Here is a 25,642-nt window from a genome sequence, read left to right as displayed (position 1 = left end):
CACAATTTCCGTCGCTAAACTGTAGTGTATCCATACATTGCACACGCTTTACTGCAGATCTTGAAGGTTCCGACGGTCAACGAGAGCACGGAAACGTCGCCTTAAATTTTATCCTAGCGGTATCCGAATCAATCCGAGGTGCGAGCAACGTAGGAGAGATTGTCTCTTCCGTGGCAATATCGCCGTCGGTCACCAGCGAAATGCACACCGTTCCTCCGTATTTTCACCTTGTACCTTGTATCTACGTCAGACACCACGCTGAACTCTGAAGTCGCTGTCGACCGGTCTCATATGACGGCTTCTGCGCCTGAAATCAACTCGCCAAGACGAACGACAACGAACAAAGCATCCGACAAGCTCGGGCCCAGCAGGGGCCAGCCGCTGCAAGGGCGCTGCCATCTTTCCTGTGACGTCACGCATTTGGTTCGGTCATGTGACGAGTGGTCAAATTTGCGTACAATGGCAGCCGCCTTATGGGGGTCACTTTCGAGTGCAGACCGGAACCCCGGTTTATCGCTCTAAGCCCCTCTACCTCGTTGACACCAACTCAACTCTCCTACGTCACACCGCGGTGGTGGCGCGCCGGACGCACTTCCGGTCTGGGGCGGTGGGCAGAAGTCGCCGTGCCAGAAATACATACCTGTGTTCCTTCGGAAGATACGAGACAAAAAACCTGCCTTCTCGTCAAAATGCTGCGACGGGGACTGTACCAAGAGAGTCTGGAAAGGTTTGAATATCAGTTTTCATGTGTTTTTGCCCCCTCCGTTCGTCCGAGAACGTGGATAGTAGCCGTGAAAAGGGCAAACCAGACGCTGTCGAACTACGATTGCGTGTGCGAGCAACACCTTGTTGTCGCCAGATGTATTTGCTTTGTTCCAACATGAACGAGAGAAAACCGCCAAGTTGTCCGGACCACCCACGGGCTCAGTGCGTCTTCAAATTCACACGGCCGCCTGATCGTTCGAACTTTCGTCTGCTCTTTCAAACTTGTCTGCTTTTTGTCGTCTGCTCGTTCAAACAAAAGCGGCCCGTAGACCAAACTTTGACGCGGTGATTGCAATAAGAAGTAATTGCAGGCCTGAAAAGACTTAAGTAGGCTCGGTGTAAACAGTAGATACTTAAGATGTTGATCATTGGTACCGGTGGCCATCACCGACTTGTTACGCTTGGTCTGTTCCCGCTTCCGATTTTTAGTATCGACGTCGATCATCGCCGCTACCTTCTACACTTTTGCAGCACGAGCGACGTCGTGACCGAAAATAGCTAGAAGAATATCATCATGGTTTTGGCGTCCATTCTGCGGCGTTCATGCGAATGAATCGCCGCACGTCAAATTACTTACAAAAAGTTTAGCGGCGTAACGAGCCTTGATAATTTCGCTCAGGCGATCAAAGTGGTAAGACATTGCGATGACGACGTAGACTCAACAATTCCAACGCGAAAAAGAGTATGCAGACTCACACAGAAGCCGACAACGTGACATTCGAATGGTTTGTTGACGCGGGACGCGGTGGTTCTTGCCCGTACTCCATTGCGCATACGTTCGAACTGTCGTCTGCTCTTTCAAACTTGGCTGCTTTTTGTCGTCAGCTCGTTCAAACGACAGCGGCCCGTAAACAAAACGTTGACCCGGTAATTGCGATGAGAACTAATTGCAGGCCTCAAAACACTTTTGAAGGTTGGTTTGGGTAAATAGGCTAAGTGTAAACAGATACAAGAAGATGTTGATCATTGTTACCAGTTTCCATCACCGACTTGTAATGCCCGATTCTACTTGCGGTTTTCAGTATCGACGTCCACCATCTTAGCTACGGTCCACGCTTTTGCAGTCCGAGCGACGTCGCGACTGAAAATAGCGAGCAGAATCTCATCGTGGGAGTCAGGCTTTAGCGCCCATTCTGCAGCGTTTTCGTGAAATAAATCTCCGCACGTCACATTATTCACGCAAAGTATTGCCTCGTTAGTTTTGCTGAAGCCGCTCAAGTGGTCAGACATTGTTAGCAGGACGTAAAATCAACGATTCCAACGCGAAAAAGAGCACGGGGACTCCCACCGACGCCGACAACAACGCAATTCAATGGTTTGTTTATGGGCGACGGCGGGTTTCTTGCCCACCATCCACCGCGCACGCGCGGCGCCGATGGCGTCCGCTAGGGGCGCTCCGGTTTGTTTGTAAACATGAGTTGGTGTATAGATGGCGCTTCAGCTCTGCTCTTTGGAACGCACATTTATGAAACGAAAATCTAGATGGCGCTTCGAACAACGGCAGGCGGATTGAAGTGAGTGAGGTAATCTAGTAACGTTGCTAAGGAGTTCTGGTGACGTCAGAACGAGGCCGAGCTTTTATTGGCTTATTGAAAAAAATTGCGGGTAGAGGTTAATGCCAGATGCCTTGAGATCCACCCACTATTTTTTTTTTTTTTCAATCGGCCAATAAAAATTTGGCGTCGTTCTGACGTTACCGCGACACTCTCGTAAAAGAAGCAGACGACTTGCTTTCCGCATAGGTTTGTGAACGCATTCAGCTTAGATTTCGTAGAGAGGTGACCGAAGAACGTGCATTAAGAGTAAACATTTCGCCGAACAAACTAATCCGAGTAAAACATAAGGACACGCTCAACCCTCTACTTGAAGTCACTACCTATAGCGTCCGTTTTTAAAGAAAAGACGTCTGATTGGCGCAACAGCCGACAGATTGCGGCACGTGAGATATGAAGCGGCAAAGAGCCTGTACTACACAGTTCACGACTGTTTAATCGGGGTCACGTGGTTTATGTTCGGCATTTGCAAGACAAGCAGCCAAGAGATGCTGAAAGCGCTGATCGTCAGTAAACGTCACCACCTTTCCGCCTCGTTTCCTCCTCGCCAGAAGAAAACGCTGCGCGTGCGGACTTGCGATCAATCTCCGTAGGAGGCGTCCGCCTTTAAATTTCGAATGTTCTATATGGTTTGAGACGAACCCTCTCTGCAATCTTGGCTCCTTCTCAGGCGGCCATCACGGGCGCTTCCCTCGATCTCAGCAATAGCAGACGACGTCTCTGATCCAGAAACGATGCATAGAAAAAATCGTAAAGGTGCAGGCGAGCTAGTGAATATTAACCATGTTGAATTAACCTGAGACTGGGGTAGAGAAGAAGCATCAAAACGTCCCTTCTACGTTTTGATGCTTCTTCTCTAACCCAGTCTCAGGTTAATTCAACATGGAGAAACGATGTGTTCTTTTTCTGTGCGAATTGTCAGTGCACAAGTATTTTATTCTACTAATAAAACATTTAAAAAAATTAAGATAGAACGAGAACAACAAAACAGATATGTTGTACCGTTGTTTTTTTTGTTTTATTTTTGCTGTTTTTTTTTTTTAATTATTGTTTTTGACGGCTGCATATATCGTCTGCTTTGCACAGTCTGACTGAAACTTATGGAGATCCGACTGCCCTCCCCGCGTCGACCCTTCGGGTCTCAAATCCCTGCATGCCTCCGAGATGCGTCATGCCTCAGGGGAGCTGCCATGGCCTCGCGTACCAGAACATCCGGCTACACCGCTCCCCTAGCCAACTGACGTCACGCGACTGGCTTTTCGGAACAAAGGACCCAAGGCTTGGAAAGGGGACGGAGGACAAAGAGGGCTCTCTCTCGGACGGCGGCTCTCTCGAATGGCGGGACACGAAGGATGGTGCAGCGGTGACAAGGAGACTAGGACGCTGGCGCGGGATTCGGCGGGAGACGGACGATGGCACGGGGAAAGAATTCGGACCGGACGGCGACCCTGGACGACGACGTCCGCATGATGTGGTGTGGACTACTACCGTTGGGACTTGCAGCAGCTGCAGCGGCAGCGGACTCTCCCCCGGCCTCGCTGATGACCGTTTCCCGATACCAAAACCCCCAGGCAATAAGTGAGTGAATAAACCCTTTGGCCGAGAGCGAAGTATTGCAATGTCATGTTCATCCGGGGTTAGGGTCTGAGGGAATCGGATTTGGAAGCCCGCAAACTTTCATTCGTGCTTTTTTTGGGGTGCGAGTCATCTTTATGGTGCGTTGAGCGCTCCCTACAAGCGAGTGAGGGTTGCTCTCTGGTAGGACTGCCAGAGCACAAAAGATGTCTGCTGACGTTTTCGGGCGGAGTTGTGGCGGCGACTTCCAAGCTCACAGACAATCTTATGTTGGGTCAGGCGCCTCAGCGAGGTCGAAACCCTCCAAAACATGTCAGCGATTACAGAAACCGTGATTTTATCAGCAAAGCTGACGCTCAACAATGCGGTACTATATTTCGTTTCAGCTTCGGTCCGAGCGCGGCCGATGTTATGAGCCAAGGGGCCAATCAAACAGCCAAAGAGGCACGACGTCATGGCGTGCTCTCTGGAGTTGATAGGACCAGCCGGTATTCGCCGTCTCTCTGTGCGTGCTCCTCCGCCGGCTAGACCTATGAAGCGCAGAGAGCACGCCATGACGTCGCGCTTTTTGCGCTGTTTGATTGGCCCTTTGGCTCATAACATCGGCCGCGCTCGGACGTAAGGTGAAACGAAGTATAGGTGCCTTCTCTGCGATCCCCCCCCTCCCCCCCCCCCCCCCCCCTCCGCGTCGACAAGGGGGGAAGGGGGTAAGGGGAGCCTCGTCGGCGCGGAGAGCATTGCCGACATCTATCCGCTGTTGCGCCACTCAGATGCCTTTGGTTAGCGCACGTCCGCCGTAGGTAGGGATTTCGAGAAAAGGAAGGTTCCACTAAATTACTTTTTCCGGTGCGCTCAGGTTCGGTGCAAATAAAATACCAGTCAAAAAGTCCTCGCAAGGCCCCTTTCTCTATGGCCCCTTTAAAGAGCTACTCCGGTTTTTTCTTTTTTTCTTTTTTTAAATTTAGGATTACGACTGTTTTCAGCTAAAGCAGTGTCCCTGAATTACGAAGTATAATTTTTTTCCTCGATATTTTGGGGTTTTATTAAAGTTTAACTACCTGCTAGAGGGATGGCAACACTGACCATCAGCGGTACGGCCGCGACGTGACGTCACAAGGGTGCCACGGTACGCGGTACAATCAATCAACCGCCGTTTCACAGTGACGTCATAAGGGTGCTGCGCCAATGTTGCTTGACTAAAAGCTAAACCGCTTGCCACCCGCTAAAGAGCAGCTGGTCGCATCTTTAAAATCGCTTTTTGGTGAAGTGTGCGGCATCACCTTGACGTAACATTTCTGCTGTGATCATACTTCGTGTGACCGAAGTGATACCAGTCATTACCAGTCACTTATTCTGCCTATGTTTTCGACCGGAGTTGCCCAATGATTTGTAAAACGCGGGTAGATTTGCTTTTACCTTGCCCAATATTTGCTAAAAGGGGCACTCTGACGTTGGGGTCCCATATTATAAAACTTCCTAATACATGTAACAAATAAAGTTGGTTCTGGATTGTGGATACTTCAAAAAAACATTACCAGATTAAAAAAAAAAGTATACCAAGCCAACATGGTTAGTTACCGATGCTTTTATTATTTTAATTCTTCAATTGCAATAAGTTTGGGAGGTGGCTGATTGATCCGGCAAGCGCGTAGCTTCCACCAAAATGTCAGCTTAGGGGTGAAGGGACTGAGTGAGGTCCGGTTTTGTGTGACGTGCGTTTGGACCCGATGACGCGCTTTTGGGACCGCGGATGTATTACAGTGAAAAGGCAGAGAGCTCACGAAGGGGAGGAGGTACGAAATAGTCCGCTGAGTTTTCAAATTTTCGCACTGAAAGTCAGGCTTTTGTCTTTCCACCTTTTTTCTTTTGGCCCACTGAACGATGTGCTATTAGTAAAATCCCAATCGAAAATGATTTATCCCAACCAAAAATCCGTTTCATGGGCCCTTTAACTTCCACTATCGATAGTATCGATAGTGATATCGATAATTTTGCACCACTACCAACGTGTCAAAAATCAGTGGCAGATCCAAGGGGGGGGGGGGGGGGGCGGTGGGGGCGATCGCCCCCCCCCCCCCCAATCGCATCGCCAGGCAACACCTCCCCCCCCCCCCCCCCGCCGGGGTTCTTCGTCAGAGCAAAGAAAAAACGTAAGCAATCGACGCGAGGGACAAAAGATTTAAACAGCGGTGGGTGGACGCGCCTGCTGGGCGCTTCCAAAGTGGGGTTCATCTCCGTCAAGATCACGGTACGTCTTCCGGACAGGGACGACGCCAGGAGTTTTGAAGTGGAGAGACAGTGGGGAGGCGCACCAAATATCAGGGTCCTCGACTGCAGGCACACTTCCAAACAAGGCCAGCACGTCTAGGGTGCCTCCATGTGCGCAACATGAAGGCTCCCTAAGCACGTCGAGCACGGGGGGAAAATACCTTCAGCATATCTAGTCCCTTTTCTCTCTCTGGCTACGTTTCCATGGATGCGACCATGGCGCATCGAATCGAGATGTGACCAGTCACGCGCCCGCGATCCTCCTTTCCCTTCCTCGTCTACCCAATCATAGGCGGTTAATCTCGATTCGGTTCGCTACGATCGCATCCATGTAAACTCAGCCTCTTTCTCTCTGTCTCCCTCCCTCTCCTTGGAGGTTGTCTGCGAAAAATGTGTGCTCTAAAAGCTCCAAAACGCAGACGCCAAGCAGCCTTCCTCAAGGGTACGATCCTATACACAGCGGATTATCCTTCCTCTCTAGCGGCCGCCTTTTCATCACTTTTCGTTTGATGGTTTCTTCGTGGTTTTGGGTAGGGCTGGGCAATTGATCGATTAACCTACCGATTAATCGATTAATGCTTTAATCGCGATTAAATTTTTTAACTGGTTAATCGGTAAAATTTAGACGAACCAAAGAACTCAAAATTAAGCACTTCCATAACGCAGACGTGGACGAGTACGCCTGTACGAAGGGCGAACTTTAGGTCAAATTTTAGAATAAGGTAAACTGTATAGAGGCGATATATTTTTAGCATCATATTTAGGGCAGAGGTTACGCCAGTCCCCGGCCATTTCAATGTCGCTCGAGTGTCTGTTTAGCGCAGTAGAGGCTATTGTGAACAATGAAAGGAAGTCACTCTTTTTAGAGAATATCAACGAACATCTTTGCCTCACGCAGCAAACGTAATATTTTGTGAAAGAACTCTGATAGTGATCTTGATTAATTCATAATCCACGTTGTACATTGCACCGTTTATCATAGATTCAGCAAAAAAAAAAAATACTTTTTTTAATATTTTGCAACGAAATAAACGAGACCGATTAATCGATTAATTAATCGATTAAGGGGTGACGATTAATCGGGTTAAAACTTTTAATCGACGCCCAGCCCTAGTTTTGGGCTTGTCTTTTGGCATGGTACAGTGTAGTCTGGGTCTGAGCTTTTCCTGAAGACGCTCCGGACTTCCCCACGACCTTGGCTTAAACATAAGCCCGCTTTAGTCCTCGCCGCAGCGCGGAATACAGAAAGAAGCCGACGAGCGCCAGAAGGGGGAGGTGTTTCTTCTAATGAACTTCATACTGCCTGCGGTACAACTTCTCGTGGCGGGAAGCTAATAAAAGAAAGATAAACGGTACGAGCACTCTTAAAGGCTGGAGGCTGCTTGCACGGGGTCCTCAAGCCGACGCCGTAGGCATTTATTTGTATACAATGCTGTTTCAACTTAGGGTGGCGGGACATATTTTACGAAAGGCGCCCGCTACCCCTTGCCTCCCCTTGGCGCCGTCTTTACTTCTCGAGTTAAACGCGGCTTCTGTGGATTGACGGCAGGGCTTTCGCGCGGCTTTGCAGGAGCCAATATGTGTATATCTTGTGTTGTCAGGGCCTCAGGAACTCAGGACTCAACCAGCGTCCGTTTAGAATCAGCCATTTAATCATCTGTCTCGAGCGCCCCTCCCTCTTCTTCGTCGTCGTCTTTTCCGGCTCACGCCTCGCGATGACTATAGCTCCTAGCAGGCTAGCACATCTCTCCCTTTTAGCTAAGGGCTAAAGCGTACTCTGGGTTTGACTACTCGGCCACTTCGGGTAACAACGTGATCGGAATGTGGGGTCCCATAGGTCGGCTCTGGTGTTCCTTCCGCAATCGCATCTCGCGGTGGAAGGTCAGGTGAATTGGGCACTGTCGGAATCGGGACGAGATGAAATCGGTTCCGACTGAGGTTCCCATCCTGTGTGTTGACGGAGTAGGACCTTGGAGTGTCCACCGACGACTGCACTATTCCAGTTTCGCGTCGATCGGTTATCCACACTCTATCCCCAGGCATCAAAGGTTGAAGCCGGCGGACACCGTGTTGTCGGTCATAGTTACGCTTCTGATTCATGATCCTACGTTCTTCCCAAAGTTTGAGGGCTTCTTTATCTACCTGACTTGGCTGAAGAAGGGAGTCAGTTGTTGGTAGAGAAGTACGCAATCTCCGTCCCATCAACAACTCCGCTGGACTGTAGCCGTTACCCAACGGTGTCGAGCGGTAGGCTTGTAACGCGACGTAGCTGTCCCCAGTTTTCTTCAAACTACGTTTGATAATGCCAACAGCAACTTCCACGAAGCCATTACTTTGGGAATAACGTGGGCTGGATGTTGTGTTCAAAACCCCAACTTTCGGCGAACTTCTGGAACTCCGACCCTTGTATTTTTCGGAATTGTGGTCCGTTATCACTAAAGACTACTTCAGGTGTTCCATGTCTTGCAAAGAAAGACTTCAAGTGAGTTATTATTGTAGTCGCCGTCAGACTATTGAGAAGTGCAATCTCTGGAAACCTTGAAAAGTAGTCGGTGACGAGGAGGTTGTCTTTTCCTTCCAAGTAAAACAGATCCATTGCGACTTTTTGCCATGGTCGATCTGGAAACTTTGATGGAAGCAGTGGTTCGTGTCGGTTGTGTGTTTCTTGGATGCACTGTGTGCATGTGCGTACCACATCTTCCACTTGACGGGAAAGTCCAGGCCACCATACAGACTGTCGGGCACGCGCCCTACACTTGGTAATGCCTTTGTGTCCTTCGTGAAGTCTATGTAGGATGTCACTGCGCATTGACTGAGGAATAATAATGCGGGATCCTCTCATGAGGAGACCGTCTTGCAAAGCTATTTCTGACCTATGAGGCCAGTAATCCCTGCAGTCGGTTTGAACCCCATTCCGTGTCGGCCAGCCTTCTTCACTGTACTTGACCAGTGTCCTGCACGTGACATCTGCAACTTGCTTCTCTCGGATTTCTTTCAACCTATGGTCGGTTGCCGGCAAGCATGCTGTAAGTCCACTGACATACAGTGCAATTTGCTCCTGAAAGTCCCCTTGACCTGTCTCCTGTAGAGGCTTCCGAGAGAGAAGATCGGCAATAATCAAGGATTTTCCAGGAATGTGTCTCATGTCGTATGAGAATCGCATCATCCGAAGTTTCATCCCTTGAAGTCATGGAGTTATGTCCGCTAAGTTTTTTGACGAGAAAATTGGCACAAGGGGCTTGTGATCTGTTTCAATCAAGACGTGAAGTCCGGTTATAAAATCTTGGAACCTTTCACATGCCCACACGACCCACAGGCCTTCTTTCTCCACTTGCGCGTACCTCCTTTCGGTTTCAGTCAAAGTCCTTGAGGCATAGGCGACGGGTCGGTACGTTCCATCTTCTTGTTGTTGGCGCAGTACCGCTCCTAGCCCATACGATGAAGCATCAGTCGAAATGATTGTGTGCTTTCCTGGGTCGTAATGTGCCAGCACTGGACTTCTTGTCAATGCGTTCTTCAACTGGTCAAAATTTCTTTGTTGTTCGCTTGTCCAGATCCAATCGTTTTTTGTGCTTAGTAGGCAGTTTAGCGGGTAGGCAATCTCTGACATGCCTGGAACGAACTTCGTTAGGTAGTTTACCATTCCGAGGAAACTTCTTAGTTCAGACACATTTGACGGCACTTTCATATCGACAATTGCTATGATCTTGTTTGGGTCTGGTCGGATACCCTCCTGGTCGATGATGTTTCCAAGGAACTTAACTTGCTTAACGAAAAATTTGCATTTCTCTGCGTTTAGGGTCATTCCCCTGTCCTGGAGTCGTTTGAGTACATTACGAAGCCTCTCATGATGCTCTTCTGGAGTGCTTCCGTAGATAAGGACGTCGTCCATGTTGCACAGGACCCCTTGCAGACCTTCGAAAAACTGTGTCATCTTTTTCTGGAAAAACTCCGGTGCTGATGTGATGCCGAAGGGCAATCTCCGGAACCTGAACCTTCTAAAAGGTGTTATGAAGGTCGTCATATGTCGAGACTCTTCGGCTAGTTCAAACTGCCAAAATCCGGAGTTGGCATCAATCTTAGAAAAGTATTTCGCTCCAGCGTGTTGTCCCAGCACGTGTTCTCCAACTGGCAAAGGATGCACTTCTCTTTTCACGTACTTGTTTAGCCCGGTCAAATCTACGCAGATGCGCACGTCTCCATTGGATTTTGCGACTATAACCATCCCAGAGCACCACTCTGTTGGCTCTTCCACGGGTTCTATTACTTGCATCTTGACCATTTCCTCAAGCTTCTCCTTTGTCTTGCCTAGCAAGGGAATGGCTACTCTCCGAGGCGTCATCAGTGCAAAAGGAACTGCGTCATCTCGTAGCTCAATTTTGTAAGCTTCTTTCACGTGTCCCAGCCCAGAAAAAAGTTTGGGAAACTCACTTTCCGGCTTGACGTCTCCAGTACGTAAAGTCGTAACATCGCAGACCTTTTGGACGATTCCCAGCTTCTCACTGGCATCTCTCGAAAGAAGAGCTTCATCCAAGTCGTTAACAACGTACAGGTCCGCTTTTGTGGACTTGGTTCTGTAGGTCATGTCTTTGGTGATCATTCCCAGCACGTCTAGTTCATGGCGACTGGGACCCTTTAGGATCTTCGTGGGCCTCTGCAGGGACGTCGCTGAAAAAGACGCTTTGTACGTCTCTGTCGGAATGACTGTCACGTCGGCGCCAGTGTCGACCTTGAAGACGATTGGCACCTCGCCAACTTGCACTGTCGCCGTCCACCGTTGACTGTTTTCGCATTCGATGACTCCAAGGAATGCAGTCTCTGTACTGGAAACTTGGTTCAGCGCTGCGGAGTTTCGGCATTGGCGGGCGTAATGTCCAATTATGCGACATCTGTTGCAAATCGCCTTTCGTGCCGGACACTGTTCTTTCGGATGCTGACTCTTGCCACAGCGTGAGCAGGGTCCAGTCGGTGCTTGAAACTGAGTAGACCCTAGTAGCACCATATGTTGCCATAACGTTACTGGAATGTCACAAATGTAATGTAACGTTGGGGCACATTTGGGTATGTTATAGCAACGTTTTAAAACTAACGTAACAGGAACGTTCTCCTGCAACATTGTTTGAATGTCACTGAACGTCATGTAACGTTACAGCACATAGGCAAACGTTCCAGGAATGTTAGAGAAGCAACATTGGAGCAACGTTTAGAAATAACCTCTTGGTAACATTTCCATCCTGACATACGGGCAATGTTTTGCAGCGATGTTGGCCTAATCTGACGAAACGTGACACATCACCACATCACACAGAGACTGGTCAAAGATACACGAAGATACCAAACTTAGAATAGTTCAATGTTGATTTTCTTGTTCAAACATTTTTATTTTTATACAAACAGAAAGACCGCTCTAATGCTTGTGACTGGCGTGTTTGAAACAAATGTTCAAAATGTACTCTAGAAAGATTGCAGAAAACTAAAAAAAAATCTGTCCAAAAGGTTTATAATAAAATTGAATTTATTTGTGTGTGTGGCATTTCCCTGCACAATTTTATAATCAAGTTTAACATCATAATGGCCTAAGTGGTAGTGCAAGGCTGGCAAACTGATAATGATCATGGCTTACATTTCATTGCCATAGAATTGTCCAGTGAGCCTCAACTCGATAATTAAGGTGAACAAAATGGTTTGATGTCGCCACACTAAAGCAGACGCAAACACACTAAGGCACCCTACTGTGGTTTTCGTCATACTACGAACGAAAACACAAACCAACAGATCTTGTCGAGAAGTCTGTTAAGACTTGCCTGTTTGAGCTGGTTTCCTTCCTGGCCCTTCACCCGTCTCGGATTGGCGAGTCTGCTCAATATTCACGAGCTAGCATGCACCCTCATCGTTGCTTTCAGGTCAGGGTCATTCGGATGCCCAGCTTTTGGAACGCATGCTAAAGATAACAAGAGCGTGAAGTCATGGGGTGTTATTGTGTTATCGAAGGTGGAAAACTCACGCTGGTGACATGACGACCCAAAGACCTCCCGAACATGTATAGGATGGCATGAGTGGTAGCCTGTAAATTAATTTAGAACACGTAGCTAGCTGAAATTATCACCAAAGGTGTATTTTAATGGTGTGCTCTATTGCATTATATTCAAAGCGTAGCTCTGTTTTTGTGAAAAATATGAACATGATTACCCTACGGCCAGGTCGCAGAGAGCTCTTGGGGTCAACCGACTACTTTATCCGACCCGAGCTTGCTGCAAAATGATTTCTACTATTTAAAATAGAAGCGAGGACTAATTTCACAACGGACTCAGGTCAAATCGAGCGATTGGGTGGTTCTTACTCTCGCCCTGTCTTGGTTGTCTGCGCCAGTGCTTGCCATAGAGATTTAGAGAAATCTTGGAGCGTGCAGTATAAAATACACCCTGGTTGAAAATTTGAAATAGTTACATGCGGAAGCTCATATATTAGTCCAATTTACAGCTCACCACTATATTTATTCGGAAAACTCAAAAAGTGGCGGCTCATTGCAACATACTGCAAGTGAGACGACTGGCAGTAGCCATTGTCTCATAGACGGAGGAGGGGAAAAGGGAGACGGTTGAAGGGGAAGGTGAGCGAGGAGATGGGAAGGAGAATAGAGGCAGGAAGAAAGAGGTCAGTTATGAAGGTCGAAGGCCGAAAACACACGCTCACACAAGGAAGTTAGGAGACGGAAGGAAAAGGGGACTAAGCATGAAAAGCTGAGGGAGCATGAAGAGAAAGATGAAGAGAAGTGGGGCAGGGAGGAGCAAGAGCGGACGGAGGAGAGGAAAGAGGGAAGGAAGGGCACACAGAGGAAAGATGAGACCAATGGGGGAGAAGGAGTGGAGGGGAATGAGGAGATGAAGTGGGGTGGGGCCAGGTAAGACGTAAAACATCACAGGTATTGCTGTGATGTTTTACGTCACGGCCACCGTTGCACGAACATCAAGATCACACATCCCTGACCACTCAAAATGAAGAGCCATATGCACCTGCCACCAAAAAGAAAAGGTCAAAGGCCATGAACACAAAATCACTCAAACGTGAGAGAAGGGGGAAGAGGGGAGGAAAGGTGAGGTGGATGGGTAGCGGGAAGGGGAAGGTGGACGGGAGAGTAGAGGAAGAGGGGAGGGAGGAATGAGGAGACCGAGGAGATAGTAGGGGAGATGGCGAGGAGGTGCAGTCAAGGGTCCGAAGTCGAGATCAAAGCTTAAAGGCAACGAACATAAAATCCTATGGAGGTAGGGGAGGGGGAGCAAGGGGCCGCTGGCATTAAATCATGCGAGGAAATGAGGAGGGAAAGGTTAGGAAAGGCAACATAGGAGAGATGGGACGGGAATGGGGTGAGGTGAAAGAACAGTGATTGAGGAGAGAGGGGGGGGGGGGGGGGGCAGGTAGGAAGGAGATCCAGCATCAAGGGCCACGGATACACGGACGCACTCCGCCGACCACTTAAAATGAATGGCCGAAAGGACCATGCACGGCCACTACCGTAAAAGAAGAGAAGTGAAGCGCGCGGACGAGTGAGTGATGATGATAGCGCATACTATTGTTGAACAATATTTCCAGCGCCCGGGCGACTGTGCGTCACTCGTGTGTTTCTGCTTCGCTCGCAATTAAAATGAAACGAGTATAATCGCACACACATAGTTAGTCCTCGTTCACTTCTCGCCAAAGACCTGTCGACACAAGTGGTCAGAACAAAACCAAACCATCTCGGGACATAAAGCTCCAATATTTGAGTTTGAGGCTTCGAAGCTCGCTCTGCGTGGACCACTCTTTGCCTACATTTATTATCTGGACACATCACAATGGCACAGCACAGTCGCATAGCTACGGTACTACCGTTTCGACGTTAACAGTTCACTATCATTACCGATCTTACGGTCGAGGTCATCCACTGATTCACTCCAAGGCGTTGCAAGATCACCATATCACCACCGTCCACCATGATTGCACAAGTACGGCTTTACGGTTATGGCTGTACGGCTTATACTAATTTCCAATTTCTCCAACCGATCTCATGTTTTATAATTCTTAAAGAAAACTTAATTTAGAACTGTCGGATAAATTTCCAGAGTTAATACCTACTTGACACTTCATATTTAGTCGTTTACTCACACTGTTGACAAGCCAAGACGCCAAGATGCAGCCAAGATGTGCAAGTAGCTCAAGCCAAGCAAGGTCGAAGCCAGGTCGCCAGCCAGCCAGGTCGGCCAGATTGACCACGTGACCGCATGTCAACGGACCCTCAAAGCCCGATTCTGTTTCATCGGACCGCTCTGCCGCTCTCTCGGCGTGGAGGAAACGTAAACAAAGGTATGTTTCATTTTTGTTTTTGTTGCTACTTGTGCTGAACAATGGAGCGGGCGAAGCGTTCGCTATCAGAGCTATCTGATCGCCAAAAAAGACGTAGGGTAGCCGAAAGTGTTCGCAAGGAACTTGAAATTTGGGATACGAGCAGTGAGGAGTCGGTGGACACTGAGGAAGCATTCCCTCTGCCACCTGGACAACAGGCCGTGGCAGCACATGCAAGATTTGCGGAGAGTTTGAGTACCAACGAGCTTCCGAGTGCGAATCTGAGCCGAGCGATACGGGTGGTGCACGAAATAACCTAATCTCAAAACACCTGTGTCAAAATCCCCGCTGCGAATTCCCCGCGTTACCTCTCCCGTCTTCAAAATCCCCTTTCCTTTATCCCCTTGTCAGTTCCCCCGGGCCAGTGCTCCTTAGAAGCCATTTGGAAAAGCGCTTTTATGCACACTTCATAAAGCTCAGCTGTGCTATGACGACCCTAGCCGGGAGGCACTCACTTGATCGAATGACGTTTTAGCGAACGCCCACGTTTCATCGAACGACACTTTAGCGAATAGTCGGACGCCGCGGAGCGGCGTTTTCGGGTGGGCCAAGCGAGTTCATATTTTTGTAATGAGTTGCCGCAGACTGTCGCCGCGAAGCGGCGTAAAGCGCAGCGCGACGGATGGGTTAACGCGCGCCCCCGTTATTCGCTAAAACGACCATTCGCTCAAATGACGCCGTTCGCCAAAATGTCATTCTCTCTTGTGATATGGACCCTCAAGCAACACCGAGACGGACCTGAGCCGCCAAGCTTCAAGGGAACCCAGTGCAGTGAGCTTGTTTTAGACGGAGCGCATTTTTCTCTGAAGCCGTCCGAAAACTGTGTTCAACTGAAGGGTGGCAACATTGCTGTCGTTGGGAACTTCATAGAGATAGCAATGACAAGCTAAAGGCCATTATGGGTAGCATTTTTGGACATCAAAGGGGCATATGACAATGAGAATCAGGAAATACTTTGGGAACTGCTAAAAGGGTATGGCCTAGGGGGAACCACGGTTAAGTTCCTAGAACGGGTTTATACGGAGAATAGGGTGATTATGAAATGGGAAGCCGAAACTACAAAACCAGCAGCAATAAAAAGAGGACTTAGACAGGGTTGCCCATTGTCTCCCCTGCTCTTTATGATATACCTCAGTGGGATGGAAAAAAGGTTAGAACAGTGCAACCTAGGTTTTGACCTGAATTACATGGAGGAAGGACATAAGGTAAATCAACTATTGCCAGGGTTAATGTATGCAGATGACATTGTACTCGTATCAGAAAGCCGTGAGACAATACAGGAACTGATTAGGATTTGCAGCAGGGAAGGGGACAGTTTAGGACTAAAATTCAGTAGGGACAAGTCGGGTATAATAGTTTTCAACGATGAGAAGGGGGAACCCCTGGAGATACAGGACACAGTGATAGAACACATAGAAAGGTACAAATATCTAGGGGTCTGGCTCAATGAGGGAAGGAAATATCTAGAGGAACACGAGGAGAATACAATTAGAAAAGGGAAAAGAAATTCATCTATTATGAAGCTCAAGGCACTATGGAACTATAACAGATATGAAGTGGTCAGAGGTATATGGAAGGGAGTGATGGTGCCAGGACTGTCTTTTGGCAATGCAGTGCTGTGCATGAAATCTGAGGTTCAATCAGGGCTAGAAATTCGACAAAGAAGCGTAGGCAGATTGGCGCTGGGAGCACATGGAAAAACACCAAATGAGGGAGTACAGGGGGACATGAGATGGTTGTCTTTTGAGAGCAGGGAGGCAATTAGTAAGTTGAAATTTGAACAAAGGTTGACTGAAATGGAAGATACGCGGTGGGCACGTAAGGTATTCAAGTATTTATACATGAAAAGTTTAAACAGAAAATGGACGAACCGAACCCGAAAGCTTACATATAAATATCTACACACTGGTGATGGGGCTGAACAGACTACGTCAGTGAAAAAGAAGGTGAAAGAGGCGGAGTGGAAAATGTGGGAGGGGAGAATGCAGGAGAAATCAGCTTTAGCAGTGTACAGGTCACGAAAGCAGGAGATAAGAAAGGAAAAGCTATTTGACAATTCACTGGGAAGTGCTTTGCTGTTTGAGGCAAGAACGGAAGTTTTGAGGACGAGGACGTATAGGGCTAAATTTCAGGAGACAGACACATTATGTGCCGCCTGCCATAATGATAGTGAGACACTGGATCACTTGGTTTTGAAGTGCACGGAGCTTCGTCCTGCCCTCTCTGAAGGGGTAACGGATTTGGCCGGGACCCTGGGGTCCACTGGCGACGATGGAAGGACGGTAGAAAAAAAGATTACAGCGACAAAGAGACAATTAGAAAATTGGTGGAAATTATCTAGGGAAAATTAAATGATGGGCAACTAACTAGCACAGCTGGGAACAGGCGGGACAGAGGAAAATTGGGACTCCCTCCCGCGTGGTTTCGGCCCAAAGTCTCAACCCTGTCTCCCAGTGGGTCCGGTGCTGGGGTAACGCCGAAAAGGTTTGACCAGAGAAAAATTGGCGACTCCCTCGCCGGGGGGAAGAGGCAGGGGGGTGATGTTTTTTAGTTTTTTTGCCCGATCCCCCGAAGGTCATCCTGGTGATATCACACACTGCCTGGTGATAGTTAGGGGGAGAAAAATTGGTCTTAAAAGGGCGGGAGGAATCACGTTTTTGTCTTTTTAGACTTAGGCTAGGTGGCGCAAGCTTCCGCCCGTTACAAAGGGAATAGCCATTAACATCCATCCATCCATCCTTCATTGAGTCGGATGGGAACCGTAGCATCTGCGGACAGTTTTTCCGGAATCTCAGCAACCTTTATACTTCAAAGTTGCCATCATCAGAGCTAGGAATTTTTAGAGCTACAGGGCTCTCCAAGTAGTATTCAGTGTGGAGTGTGCAGGACATCAGGTGGAAGTGCGTCTGCTTGCAATATAACCAGGGCTATGCAGTTTTTCTTCTACTTCACTTGCAAGTGGGATCAATGTTTGCAACCGTTGCACATTGGTTGTGCTTAATTCGAAAACTGTATTTTTCGTGGCTTATGAGTGGCCTTTGAGGTAATACAGGCTTGATTGATTTGTTGATTTCAGGAAATGTACTCTGTTGTCCATTTATTTGTTGCTTTATTTGTTGATTTCAGGAAATGTACTCTGTGGTCCATTTTTTGGCGGAAAATGATGTTGCAGTTGTTCCTACCTGTTGGGCGTCCAATGGCCGCACGGCATGGCCACCCTACAGATCAAATCGGTTGATGATGGCAGTTGAGAGCGTGAAGAGCCCTTTACTGACTGGGCCACATTCTCCTGTCAGGTGATGGCATCATGTTGTAAGTATAGCGGGTGTCTAGCAACCGGGAATAGTCAAGAATATTTTAATTACCGGGAAAAATCAGGGATATTGTCAAAAAGCGAGCCCAGTCAAGGAAAACGAGCCACAAATGCCATTGAGTGCCCTGAGCAAGGAGTTGAGAACCTTGGGGCAGAGAAATAGGCTCTAAGCAGAGCCGCGCTCTGCTTAGAGCAGGGCGCGGGCTCTGCTCACCTAATGTAGAGTGTGCTAGAGCACTGCACGAGCCAGAATTTCTAGGCCCGGCCCGACCCGGCCCGGTAGGGGCATGGCCCGGGCCCGGCCCGAGCCCGATAGAATATTTAATTTCCAGGCCCGGTCAGGCTTGGCCTTGAAGAGACACGGCTCGGGCCCGGCCCGGACCCGGCAGAATTTTAGACAGAAACTTGAGCCCGGCCCAAGCCCGACAAAATATTTGTTTTGTTTAAAGGGCAACTCCGCTTAATTTCAAAAATTTTGAGATAGTGGCCGATTTTGCTTTTTGAAGCACTCAAAAACAATCCCCGATCCTTTGTTTCGCGAAAAATAAAATATTTTTCGTGTAATTTTACTCTAGCCATGATCACAAACCGAAACCGAAACGGTGGAAAAGCCGGACAACATTGTATATTCGGCATCACTAAGCATGTACACCCACGTGATATACAAGGGAAGAAGGAGCTCCCCCCTTATCAGGACCCTCCTTTGTGCCTCCTGGATTAGCACAGGCGTCGCTATTCTCCTCCCAGAAGATTATAGAAGATTAACCTGTCACTCAAAATTCTTACAAAAGCAGCTTCCCTCTCCCCCTCTTGGTGTTCAAACGTATGCGATGTAACACAAGCCGCGCTCAACGAGGCGATCGGCTTATCAGTAGTATCAATAGTCGAGCGCCGGGCCGGCCGAGCGCGTCACTCACGTCTTTCACGGCGCTGGCGCCACCCGTGCTCTCCCCGGGAAAGAAAACAAAATTGAAAGAAAAAAAAAAAAAAAAGAAGCTGTACATGTTTGATGACGTCGCGGACGTGCCGGGAGAAGGAATTTGGAGGAAGCGGAAATGCAGCCGGGCAGTGTTGTCTGGCCCGCACGTCTCATCCAAAACCAGCGGATTCGTGCTTGTCAAACTTTGACAGCGATTTTAATGAACTTCTAGGCGGAATTCCGTCGTAATATTTGCTATGGGGGTTTTGTAGATGATAACAAAGATAACTGTATAGTTTTGCACTACTGGAAAAGAAGCGGAGTTGCCCTTTAATATAAGCCTGAGCTTGGCCCGATCCTGACAGATTATATACATGAGCCCGAAAAAGTTGGCAGGCTTTAACCTAAAAACTGTCTAAGCATAATGCGAGCATATTTGATTTAATGAACAAAAGGTTAGGGCGCAAACGAGCTTGTGGTGGTTAAACATTTGACTGGTGTGCTCGGCTTTCTTGTTTCAGTGACATATGAAGATGCAAAGTTCAAAGAAAAAAAATCCGGAAGCGACGTCCGACCTATCAACGAATAATGAAGAGCGGGAGAAAAGAAAAAGGAAGAGACTGCTCCTTTTCGGTCAAGCTTGCCTCTTCTGCAGGAACGACCTAGCACTCAGCCAGCCCCTCAACTTCCAGAACGTGCACCAGTGCCCAAGCAAAAACGCACACGTGTATGTTTGCTTTTTGTTGCTACAATTTCTTAACGCTTTCTAGCTTTAAGATTTTTTATTTTATGTGATTAGCCTCAGCTTGGTTAGCCGCAATTGTGATAGTGAATGGTATCCATATTGTTTATTGAGCACCTGCTGTTTTGGTGTTTCTTTTACAGCGCAGCTCTTAGGCGCCCGTTTTTGGCTTGAGCGGTGTCGCCGTCGCCGTAACCGCGGCGACGTTCCGGCACCGTGCCGAAACGTCCCCGCTGGGTCACGTGACCTCCCGAGGTCACATTACCCCCCTTCAGGAGGGTCACGTGACCTCACAGTTACGCCGACGGCGACGCCGCTTGGAGGGAGGGGGGAGGGGTACACCCTTTCCTCCTCCTCCTCTAGAGCTGCGCTCTAATTTGTCGTTCCAGGGAGTTGTAAACGGCTTCCATTTTTTTATCTAGTCATTTTTAATTTACAAAGCTGCTAGTTGTGGTATGCATTCTCGCATAAGGACGGTTATACCCGTCCTTGAAGCAGTAATCTGTCTCCGTGGCCCATGATACGGGGAAAAGAAAAGACGTGTCTCCCCTCTTTGTTAATTTATTATAACCGACAGAACCGTGGACCTGCCGGATATTCGACATACAGTATATATACTGCATGTCGAAGATTTGTTGGGTCCACGGTTCTGTCGGTTACACAAAATTGCTGAAAAGGGCAGAGACGTCTTTTTTTATGAACATATATGTTCTTAAAAAAAAGCTATTCTCCTAGGATAAAATGAAAACAAAGTTAAATCGACAAATACAAAATAAAAAAGGCGCTGCGGAAAATAGCTGTTTCCCTCTTAAGAAAGTGCCTTTCACGCATGAATAGAGGGTTGAAGTGGGAAAATGTGAGTGGCCGAGAACAGCCGCCTACCTCGCCGGAAAAGACTAAGTCTCGTATCCACTCAAGTTTCAATATGATAGCAACCTTCTATGATTCGGTAGCCAACGTTTAGGTAGACAAAAAATTTACCGGGTAGTAATTATATTTCTGGTGAATTTAGAGCGGCATCAAAGCTATTTCAAAAGCGATAGTAAATTATGCAAAAAGAATTGTATAACTCTAAAATTTAGTAAAGGGAAATTCAATGAAACGGCGTCAAGTGATTTAATGAAACGGCGTTCGATGAAATGTCCTGTACCCAGTTTGTCGAACCGAAATGTTTTTCGTTCCGCTTTTCGTTCCGGTTCAGGGAGAACGGTTCAGTTCCGGTTCAACTCCGGAGTGAAAAAATAAAGGTTCAAGCCGGTTCGAACCTGTTCGTACTCATATGCTTCAAAAACAGTTGACGAGCAAAAGATAAACTATGCATATTGTATAAAAGTGTTACAAATAGAAAGCAAAGGCTCACATTACTGTGTGGAACGAACGAGCTAGTGCTGGGGCACCTCGGGACGTGGGTAAAAGCGCTGTTCAATGTCAGGCAGCTGACCGAAGAAGCATATCCGGGGAAAGACGGCCCCTCTGAGACGATAGAATGAACTTCAGTCCAGAAAAGGCTCGCTGCGCGCTGACCTGGGTCGCAGGCACTCCCAGGGCTCTTGCGCCAATGGGTAGAGTTCTGGATGGCGTCCCCTTCTTTCCTCCCAAACTGTAACACGTTAGCGTCCCTTCAAAGCCGCGGCTCCTTGTCTAGCAATGCTCAGAAGAGCTGTGCGCCTTGATGTTTGTGTTTCTGAGGAGAAAATGTTTTGGTCCTTGCTGTTTCTGCTACCAGAGATCAAAGCTTTTTTGCTGTTTTCTGTAACTGTTGATTAAATCCCCTCTCCCCTTCCCGGTGCTAGACTTTAATTTCGGACTGATTATTAAATCCGCTGAGTTAATTGGAGAGCAGATTAGATGCGCTACAGTATGGCAACTAGTGCAGGTTCTAAAATATCCATCGGCCTTTGTATCACTTTCTTATCCGATCAGTTGTACAATGAAATCAAGGCGTCTAAAGTAAATTGAACTCAATTCTACAAAATTAGAGACAAGAAACACGCAAAAAAGTTAAACTAAGCCCGAAAAAAAAAAAACACAAGGACAGAGAGAGGTATAGACAACACTAGGGGTGTTGTCTATACCTCTCTTTGTCCTTTTTTTTTCGTTCAGTCCGTGATGAAAAACCACCTAGCCCAACTTACCGTTTTGCCACCAAACAGGCTCATTATGGTCACTTTTGCTAATTTACGAATTGTGTATGTTCTAGTGTTAAATTTTCTTTGAGGAGGCATTTCCGGTCACCAAGAAAAGGTTGGGACGAATGTGAACTTTTGTTAAAGAAATACATAAGACCAGAAATCCCGGAGAATTTATAGTTACTCTGCTAATTTCGTTTGAGTTCTCGAAACAAACTATAAATTATGAACACGACCGTTATCTGACAACCTGATAATGGAACGTTACAGAGCTTTTCGCTTTTTGACTTTCCACATAAACGGAGCACCACAAAAATAATTGATCAGTTTTGCCCAGGAACAAAAAAAGAATTATTTCGGTTCAGCTCAACTCCGGTTTGCGCAAAAATATTTTTTTTGTCTTCCATTCTTTGGTTTACTTTTAAGGTTACTGTGTTTTTCGCCACGCACTTTTCACGCAATCTGACTTTGCGTATGAACCGAAAACCGCATGGAAAAATATCGGTTCCGCTCCGGAGCGAGAAAAACTATTTCGTTCCGGGTCAACTCCGGTTCTTGCAAAAATAACGGTTTTTTTCGGTTCACGGTTCGGGTTAGGTTCAATACCCTGCCTGTACCCCATTGCCCCACGTTGTTAATGAGGACGGAGGGAATCGTTTTCGGGAGAATTGATATGACTAGTTGATAAGACTGCTGATCAGCTGCAAGTGCCAGGTGTCTGGCACTCATGGTGCCATTCCAGTCATAGTCATATGAACACCCTGAGAAGGCTGTGTAAAGGTGCCCTGTGGACCAGTTGCTACACTAGTTTGTTGTGATTGTAAAGAAATGAGTGCTGGACAGGGCCCCAATTACTGCCTAAAAATCTTTCTAGCATGTTTTCATTAGGTCCACGTTAGGCTTCAGCTAGCTAGAGAGTTTGTTTTGCTAGCAGGTAGCTTTTTATGCTTCAGTGTAAAGAAGTTGAAAGAGGCCTAGAAGGAGAGTGAGAATCAGACACATGGCATGGTTTTCTGTGGGACTGCCATATCAGGTTGTTGGCCAAACGTGTTGCCAGTGCTCAGCCATCAAAACATGCTTGAGCAGGCGCATCACTCCTTGTGGGTAGGTCACACTTTGCGGAAAAGGTCTAAACTGGATGAAATGAATGGCTTGTGCATGCAAAGAAACTGAGGCGAAACTGTGTTAGGACAGAGGTAGGCATTTTTTTTTATCTTGATGACACTCTCTGCACTGAAATAGGCACCCATTATCTGAACGCAACCAACTTTTTTGTTTTATTTTTTTGCAGGAGCAGCGTGCCTCTTCCCAGGAGTGACTGAGGGGCTGCCACAAGGGGAGAAGGCAAGCATGTTTCTGATTACAAGAATGGACAGTTGGGCTGGGCTAGTTGGTAAGAATTGATGTTGAAAAACGGTGCAAAAACCAGACAAAGAGAAAAGAACACACAGCACCTTGTCCTGTGTGTTCTCTTATCCGTGCATTTTTCACTGTTTTTCAGCATGTTTGTGCCTTGATTTTTCTGTTATAGTTTTAAATGTCTGTAGTTGGTTACTTTGATCCCTGTTGGAAGCATGGAATTGGTTAACCGTCTTGAATGCATGGAATTGAAAAAAAAAATTCATGTTACCTAAATCATTTAAAAGCTTTTTTTTCTGCTGCTTGCTGCTTGCTTTATGTTGCTGGGAATTTTAATATTTTGCATTTTTATTTCCATGCAGATCAGCCTTGTAATTTAGCGTGTTCTTTACAATTTTGTAGATCTAATAGCTTGTAAGAAACAGAAGCATACACTGGTACTTGTAACGTTTGTTTCGTTTTTGAAATAAATTTATTCCAATAACCTCTTGTTTTCTTCCGGAGTCTTGCTTCTAGGACTTCAAAATGCTGATTCATTAATGGCCTGTAATGCTCATCCATTTACTCATATCAGGCACCAGCTCAAAAAATGACTTCATGACAACCATATATGCAGTTTCTTGGCAAAGCTTGTCAATGTTAGTAATTTTCGGGTAACATTGTTCAATAATGTCCAAGTAACACATGCAGTAATATCTGGCCAGTGCCAGCATTTTGTTAAAATGTTTACTGAAAGTTGACAGAATAAAAGCACTGAGGACAAACACAGATGACCGCTCTTTCATTTAGTTGTGACGCTTGTTTTTTGGAAGCAAAGACTCGCACACAGGTCAAGATTAACTGCAAATGGAATGCTTGATCGAGGGAACTTCAGGAAGATAAGGGTTGAGTCAGTGACACTCCATGTGTTTCAGTCAAGGTTCCCAGATTTTTCCAGTTCTGGCCCTTATCTCCCTATCCCCCTCTTCACTCCCGCCTTCGGTATCTAGTTGATCTCGACCTGTGTGCGACTCTTTGCTCCTGAAAAAATAAACGTTGTTGCGAAATGAAAAAGTGCTCGTTTGTGCATGTTCTTCGCGTTTTTATTCCTTCACTTTTAAGTAAGCCGTAATGTCAGTGCAACATTTTGGTGTAACATTACTGGATGGTAGAATTCGTGGCCATTAACAACAATTGGCAACGTTAGCTGACGTTAGCTGAACATCACTGATCTAACGTCCAGGTAACATAGAGAGCTACGTTACTGCAACATTTTGATGCGACGTTACTGGGAGGTAGAACTGGTGGCCATTAGCAACGTTTGGCAACGTTATCTAACAACGTTTCAGTAACATTATTTGGGTAATGTCCAGGTAACGTATGCAGTTACGTTACTGTAACATTGTGGTGTAACGTTACTGGACGGTAGAATCCGCGGTCGTTAGCAACGTTCGGCAACGTTGCCTGACAACATTCCAGTAACATTGTGGCTACGTTTAGTGCTACTTGGGGAGTTGGGTACCGTCTTCTCGCCCACTCTTCCTCCACGATTGGCTTTTTTCAAAGGGGCCTTCTTTGATACGTAAAGGCGATCCACGTTGGTTCCACCGGACGTGTGAAGTCTGGTCTGTTGGTCTTCCACAACCTCAGACTGTCGCGTCATATTTGTTGCTTTTTCAAGCGTCAAGTCTGGATCAAGCTGCAGTCTTTCAGAAAGCTTGTGATCTTTAAGTCCCACCACTATCCTGTCTCGAATCATTTCGTCGTGGAGTGTGCCGAAGTTGCCGAACTTGGCAAGCTTGTGCAGATCTGTTATGAACTCTTCGACATTCTCTCCTTCTCTTTGACATCTCCGATGGAAAGTGGCTCGCTCATAAACAACATTCCGTCTCACGACAAAGTGGTTCTCAAAGGCTTGGAGCACGGCGCTGTAGTCTGTCATTTGCTGTTCAGGTAAACTGAGAGACAGCAGGATATCATCCGCTTTATCCCCCATGAAGTAGATGAGAGCATTCACCTGTTCTGTTCCTGGCTTCGCAGCGAGACCACTGACGACTCGAAATCGTTCGAAGCGGCGTTTCCACGACGTCCATTCTTCTGGGTTCGCAAAGGTGTACGGCTCGGGGGGTTGACACAAGAAGCTGAACGTGGCCATTGCTTGCGTAGCTCCTACTCCGGCAATATCGCCTTGGCGCACTTCTGACACCATGTGTTGTCAGGGCCTCAGGAACTCAGGACTCAACCAGCGTTCGTTTAGATCATCATCTGTCTCGAGCGCCCCTCCCTCTTCTTCGTCGTCGTCTTTTCCGGCTCACGCCTCGCGATGACTATAGCTCCTAGCAGGCTAGCACATATCTAACGGAACAGAGGCGGGGCTTGCTGGTTTGCAACTGGGGCTTCGAATTCCCTAACAAGGGACTTGGGGAAAACGAGCCCTTTCAAAGATGCGACTATACGTAAAAAAAAATAGACAGTGCCTGTGCCCGTTCGAGTGAACACCGACTCCCAAACATCCATGCTGCAGTCGTGATCGGCCTTTAGCCCAGTTGAGATTCGCCGACCGGACAACCGCTTTGCCCCATTATATCTCTGCACCTGTCCTCTCGACCGCGACGAATGAGCTAACTACCCAGAAACAAGTAAGTGTTCCTTTCATACAGC

General features: G+C 47.3%; 1 long non-coding RNA gene across 2 annotated transcripts; it reads left to right on the top strand.

Annotated features, from left to right (window-relative positions):
* Positions 1 to 14,396: 14,396 nt before the first annotated feature.
* On the top strand, positions 14,397 to 23,124 carry LOC120851163. Of its 2 annotated transcripts, none has more exons than XR_006078511.1 (3): positions 14,397 to 14,501; positions 19,294 to 19,499; positions 22,935 to 23,124. It is a non-coding gene; the product is annotated as an uncharacterized LOC120851163 (long non-coding RNA). The 2 variants fall into 2 exon arrangements; XR_005718251.3 differs by lacking the exon at positions 14,397 to 14,501 and adding an exon at positions 17,791 to 17,852.
* The last annotated feature ends 2,518 nt before the right edge of the window (positions 23,125 to 25,642 follow it).

Source organism: Ixodes scapularis, unplaced genomic scaffold, assembly GCF_016920785.2.
Source record: "Ixodes scapularis isolate PalLabHiFi unplaced genomic scaffold, ASM1692078v2 PGA_scaffold0__279_contigs__length_252992795, whole genome shotgun sequence".
Taxonomy (NCBI): Eukaryota; Metazoa; Arthropoda; class Arachnida; order Ixodida; family Ixodidae; genus Ixodes; species Ixodes scapularis.
This window is presented reverse-complemented; position numbering and strand designations above follow the sequence as displayed.